The 6,761-nt window shown below is 42.2% G+C and overlaps 1 protein-coding gene across 2 annotated transcripts in view; it reads right to left on the reverse strand.

Annotated features, from left to right (window-relative positions):
• RORA (RAR related orphan receptor A) overlaps window positions 1-6,761 on the reverse strand; it is a 711,367-nt gene that overhangs the window by 157,941 nt on the left and 546,665 nt on the right. The gene's annotated exons all lie outside the window — the stretch shown is intronic.

A 6,761-nucleotide genomic window follows, 5' to 3' on the forward strand; every position in this document is an offset into this window, starting at 1 on the left:
TACCCTCTCCATACCTATTTCCACTGAAACTTTATGGCTAGAATAAAGCATCAAAACCAAACAGGCAGACAAGGAAGCAAGCATACAAAAAACCTACCCCATTTTGTCCTTGCCTGTGCAACCAGAACCTATACTCTCTGGGGTAAGCAAGGCCGTGTGCTTTGCTGCAGTAGGCTGAAAAATGGCCCCTCCTCCCCCTAAGACAGCCACATCCTAATCCCCGGAACCTGTGATTATGTTACTTTAGATGGCAAAAGGGACTCTGCAGATGTGATTAAGTTAAGGACCTTGAGATGGGAAGATTATTCTGGATTATCCTGGTGGGCCCAATGTAATCACAAGGGTCCTTACAGGAAGGAGGCTGGAGGTTTCAGAGACACAGAGGTAAAGTGATTATGGAAGCAGAGGGACAGAGAGAGGCTGGAAGTTGCTATGTCGCTGGCTTTGGAGGTAGAGAAAGGAGCCATGAGGCAAGGTGGATCTAAAGCTGGCAAAGTCAGGAAGCAGATTTCCGTAGAGACTTTCAAAGGAGCCAGCCCTGCCAATGCCCTGACTCTAGCCCCACTCCTATCAGACTTTTAGGAGTCCAGAACTTTAAGAGAAGAAATCTGTGTTGTGTTAAGCCCCATACTTGTGGTAATTTATTACAGAAGCATTAGGAAATGAATGAATTTGCTTCCTATTTACATCTCTCGTGACCAGCATAGTCCTTGGCATATAATACGGACTCACAAGTTAATATTTACCGAACAGATTGAAAACGTAAGGGAAGGAAATCATGAACACAGAATGTACCAGACATGGCAACATTGAGTGGTTTAAAAAACTCCCGATTTCTGAGGACAAGAAAGACATTTTTTTAAGGCTCCACTGGGTGTACAGCTTCCCAGTTATTCATGACATGACCCCAGAATTTAGGCAGCTGTGTATAAGCTCTTCAGGTCCAGCAAGCTCTTTCCTGGGGGCAGGTGGAAGAGACCACAGGCCACGATAAAAAGCGTTTAGAGGCCAATTCCTTTGCAAATATCTATTCAGTGCTTCCAGGGGTTCAAAGCACCAGGGAGACAAGGAGGAAGAAAAGGCAGCATCCGTACTACGCAATACAACTAGCAAATACCAGCACCTTGAAGAATATACAGTAGGCACTCGGCAAATAGCAGAACGAATGACATGCGGAGCCAGTGTATAAACATGAGTGCTCCCACACCCCCTTCCCAAAGCCGCCTACAGCAGAAGTCGGTCTCCTCCCAACTCTGCCTTCTATGCATCCCTGGATGTTAACTTCAACCAGATTTCATAAACGAAAGAAGAGCAAAGGAGAGAACCCTCCACCCTCAGCCACAGATGCACATACCACATATATTTTGGCCAGAGAGACGGCAGACCACAGCGATATACCTCACCTTTTCTGGGACTCTCTTTTGTTCGGGTATTGCAAGTCTTTTAATTGAAAGAAAAATAAATTAAGCTACTCTGGCTGACGAAAGAGAATAGTTTCCCCAAGGAACTTATGAACACTTAATGGTTATATTAGTGATTTACTTCTCATCCAGGATTCTTTTCGGTTTATCATAGAGGTAAAATCAATACCTTCTACCAAAGTGGAAAAATTTAGGTGATTCATTTGTGAGATACAGGAACAAAGGAAAATTAATGATAAAGACTGAAAATAACTTCAGTGCTTCCAATTCAAGATCTAACTGACTCTCCGAATCATAATTCAGGAAGACGGAGACCTTGGGGATCATCTAGTCCCGTTTTTTTCACTTCGCAGATGAGGAAAGGTGGGGCCCATTTGGAGTTTGCCAGGTCACACTGGCTAGTGGACTCAGGCCTAGGGCCCAGGTTCGGAGTCCGGGATCCAGTGTGCATCCCCATCTGCCTTGCTGCCTTAGATGACTGTACCAGGAATTTGAGGCACACAAAAAGAAGCAGACACCAGTCTTACCTTCAAGGTGTTTACAGTCTAGGGGAGATAATACATGTATATAGAAAATATGAGCTTACAGAGATAAGCTCAACATAAGAGTTATAGATTAAAAAGGAATCTTTAGGGGCACCTGGGTGGCTCAGTCAGTTAAGCGTCCGACTTCAGCTCAGGTCATGCTCTCACAGTTCATGAGTTCCTGCCTGCATCAAGCTCTGTGCTGACAGCTCAGAGCCTGGAGCCTGCTTCGGATTCCGTGTCTCCCTCTCTCTCTCTGCCCCTCCTCTGCTCGCACTCTGTCTCTCTCCCTCTCAAGAATAAATAAACATCAAAAAAATTTTTTAATAAAAAAAAGGAATCTTTAAATCCCATGAAATTCCTTTGTAATTTTTTAAAAAATAGTAATCAAACTTGTTAAACAGTGAAATTATTCCTTTTTCGAGATTCCTTGGAACCAAGTATTTGGACTATAATTTAGTTAAGGATTTCACAACGTGCCCTATTTGAGCATCTGATTTGAAAAAAATAAACAAGCAAGCCAGACCACACAATGCCCGTTGAATGAGATCTTCTGGGCAGGTATCTCCCCATCTGCCCAGGCAAGTCAAACCAAATGAGGCACTGGGTCAAAAAGGAAGGAAGAGTAAAGGATAAATCCATTGACCACCACCCCAGGAGGCCAAGAGAATCTCTCCTCCCCGTTAGTCGTGACTGGCTCTAAAATAAAAATAACGTACTCAAGCTGTGATAGAGGAAAGGTCTTGGTTTGGAACCCAACTACAAAGTATTAGCAAAGAGAGATTATTACCCACTAGAAACTCTCTTTTTGGTATAATTAGAAGAATAGAAAGACCACTGAATAATGGGATTTGTGAGAAATATGGGTCATGTGTCGGCAGCACTACTTGCTTGCAAAATTGGCTATGTGAGTTGGCACATAGCACCGTGAATATTAGAAACCACAAATCTCCAGAGTTTCCTGAACAAAGTAAAAGGCCTTGTCTATGGATTGACAGGTTGTAGGTCAGCTCATGTAACAAGTCTCTGGGTAAGCTCCAAAGCTACCTATGAGTTTCCTATTTTTCTTTTTCTTCTTTTTCCCCCCTCTTCATCCTCATCCTTCACCTCTCCTCTCCCCCTTCTCCTCTTATTCTGGATATGGGCATCTTAGTGGGTCCAGCGGTGGCTTATGATGCTTCTGCCAATCCCCCAGAGAAAACAGGCCCTCTCCATATCAATGACCAACTAGGAATCCACAAGCAGCTCTGGATAATGGGAAAAGCATATTCCCACGAACAAAACCAAGGGAAGCTGATTCTTTTGCCCCTGGAAGACTAAAGGACTTACTCCCTAGTTAGATTACACTGCAGATGAAAATCCTGAGAAGGAACAAACCTCCCTGTACTGACAACAAAGCCAATCCTTGAGAAGCTTAGCCATAGTGGGGACCTCTGAAAAACTTCCCTTTGGGAGCCTGAAATGGAAATCAAGTACTTCCCTATTTTTATCTAATCATAGACTCCTCTATAGGATTATGATCTTGAGTTCTAAGTAAGTTAAGTCAATGTCTTCTAGGAGGTATAATTTATGAAAAGGGTAAAAGATTAAGTGAAATTTCAAATTCTCAGGATCAAGTCTACCTTGGACGCAGACAAAGAGCCAAGTGTTCACATCATTTACCTCTGCCTAGAATGCTCTCTCAGCTATTACTTCACACTCTGAAATATTTCTTGCATAGATCTTCATGATTTCTAGGAGCCCCTATGGAGGGTGGATCCTATACCATCTCTTTCCTTAGCACTCATATTCAAGGCACTTAAAACTTTACATTTGTGTACTTTTCTGTTTCTGTGTCCCTGTCTCCTCCAAAAAAAATGGGGTATTGGTGGTGGTAGAGAGTCAATATTTCCTTTCTATATCCCCAGTGCCTTCTACATATTAGGAGCTCAGTAAGGGCAGGATGATTAATGAATGAATTCATGAAATCTGTATTTCTTGGGCATCCAATAGACAAGAGAATCCAGAGTTCTGAGTAATGGATAGGAGAAAGGACCAAACCCTGTGGATGGTCTCCTCACAGACCATATCAACAGGGCAAAGTCCTTCTGTCTCTATTTCTATTTCCCCATCTATTTGTATACTTATGTTTTCAGGAATCAGAGGGTTGCTCTTTGAAAAATTCTTGAAAAGACTAGGCAACAATTGTTTTATAAATGCCAGTCTGACCCTCTACTTTACCCCAGTGAGCTACTATTAAGTATAATGCAAAGAAGACAACGTTTAGCAGGGAAGTCTGTGCTTAAAGGATATGGCCACAAATGCAAAACAGAATTCATTTTTCCACTTGAAGAAAAACATCCCTATTTCAATTGTGATGTTTGGAGTTTCAGCGTAAATTATAAAATGCCTTCGGAAAGGCATTATTGAAGCAGCTGATGGTCCCGGCGGAATTACTTAGCCAAGTGTATCCTCCTGTCAGCCCAGACTGTCATTCGAGTATATTGACCCACCCTGACGGAAAGTCTATGAAAAGCAGAAGAGGAAGCACATGTTGTAAACCCACTGCTGAGCATTAACAAAAACAGAATTAAAAACTATCACTTCTGGGACTTATCACACAACTTGGAAATAGTGTTCAATAAAGGAAAAGATAATTTGGGGCCACACTACCCGGAATGAACATCTCCCACGCAGTCGCTGGTCTGGATTTAGGAAACTGCTTGGCTCCCCAGAGAGTAGATGGTTAATGAGTATTTTAAAGGACGAGATTGAGGTGGTATGATAGAGTCGAAGGGTTCCAGCCTTGCTTCTACTTCTGTAAAGGCAAGTGGAACTGCCTTTGAATAAGACACTTTATACCTGCTGGTGAAAATGTCCCCCCCCGCCTCATCCCGAATATGGGAGGTGGGGACCACCAGACGAACTCTCTGGTCCACTCTCAAATCTGGGTCTACATGACCAGAACACTGAAAAGACAGAAGAACAAGAGCGACTAACACTCCTACCTTTTTTCCAACCTGAAGCGAAGGTGAGGGAACCTTGTTATACGCGGTAGTTTTTATTCACATGGATGCTAACAACGCAGAATTTTTATAGAGATGCAGGGATTTATGGAGTATGAAAGATCACCATCAACCTTCTGAACTTGAGGTGCTCATCGGTATCATCTTTTTCTCATCAAAGACTAATTACCCAAATGGTCAAACCATCTATGTAAATATAATCATCTTAGAAATCACAGATGACAAGAAGGTGAGAAAAAGGTAATCTGTTAAAAAATTTTCAGGCTTATGCAAAACTTGAATAGTATTATACAGCTCCATGCACTCCCCCCTCCCTCCTGGTAAAACAAATGTTTTGCTACTCCTGCTTCACCTGTGCCTAGTCTCACCTCAATATATTTTTCCCGGAGAATTTTAAAGTAGATCTCAGATATCCTGTCATTTCACCCATAACTACTATGGTGTGCATCTCTCATAGAGACTTTTCGTGCGTGCCCAAGTGGAGGAGGGGCAGAGAGGCTGGGGGGGTGGGTGGGCAGAGGATGGCGGGCTGGGCAGAAGGCGTAAAGCAGGCTCTGCACTGACAGCAACAAGCCGGAGGCGGGGCTCAAACTCACAAACTGTGAGATCATGATGTGAGCCGAAGTCGGATGCTCAACTGACTGAGCCACTCAGGTGCCCCTCTGATAGAGATTTTTAAAGAAACATCTACCATGCCATGATTACACCTGACAGTATTAAAGAAATAATTCCTTAGTATCATCTAAAATACCAGTCCATATTTAAATTTCATCCATCACCTAAAAAAACTATTTTTTCAATTTTTGGCTTGAATCTGCTTCTAAACAAGGGCAGAGGTGAAAGTGATTGCACTCAATTCACAATCCTTTGTCTTTCAAATATTTATTTAAGATTCCAACTTCACTTAGGCACAATGTATCTGGAACACAGATTGTGTGAAGCCCAGCTTGAAAGCTACTGAATATTTCATTATTTGAAATGTCTGATTCTAAGAATCAGATACAAATGAAGTTAAAGACTCTGAACTGGAAATATATCAACTAATTCTCACAGTTTTCTCAAATGCATGAACTATTTAGGCAACTTTACCCACTCACCGTAGAGACCGTATTTTTACATTCTGTAACATTCCCAGGAAGAATACATCTGAGAAAGCCTAGCAGCCCTCATTTGCCCATATAAAAGCAGAATTTCTGGGACTGTAGAGCAGCCCAATAGTAGATGTAGTTTTCAGATGTAGTTTCACCCAAACTTCAAAAAAGAGACATGCGACTGAACATGGAGACAACGGGGCTAGCTTTGCAAATAGGGCTAAGAGCCCTAAGCTGTCATAGACTCTGTCTGTTGGGAAGGAGGAAAGTGAACAGTTTCTCCATTCAGACTTCACACAGCCTTTCTGGTAATGCACAGGCAATGCTGTGACTCATAACTAGAAATACTGTTTTATAACACCAGTCTGTGTTTTCTTACACTCGCTGAAACAAACAAATAAAAAAGAGTATTTAGAAACCCAAACCAAGCCCTGCATCTGGGCATTGGTATCAAGATCTCAAGATGTCAGAGTGGGTATTTAATCCAGATAAAGTAGACAAGGCCTTATCCCTTTCTTTGGCAAGAAAGTGGAGGCTTCCTGCCTGTTGCCCATGCCCAAAGGAGGAGCAACCATGAATTTAATTTTCTTAAAAGAGAAGCACTTTCAGACTTGTGTTTTCCTGGACAGCTGCCTGGTGGCTGTAATACATAATAAGGGCGTGTAATTGACAGTAATGTGAATCACTCACTGAAATTCAGGCAAAAAAAAAAAAAAAAAA

Source organism: Panthera uncia, assembly GCF_023721935.1.
Source record: "Panthera uncia isolate 11264 chromosome B3 unlocalized genomic scaffold, Puncia_PCG_1.0 HiC_scaffold_1, whole genome shotgun sequence".
NCBI lineage: Eukaryota > Metazoa > Chordata > Mammalia > Carnivora > Felidae > Panthera > Panthera uncia.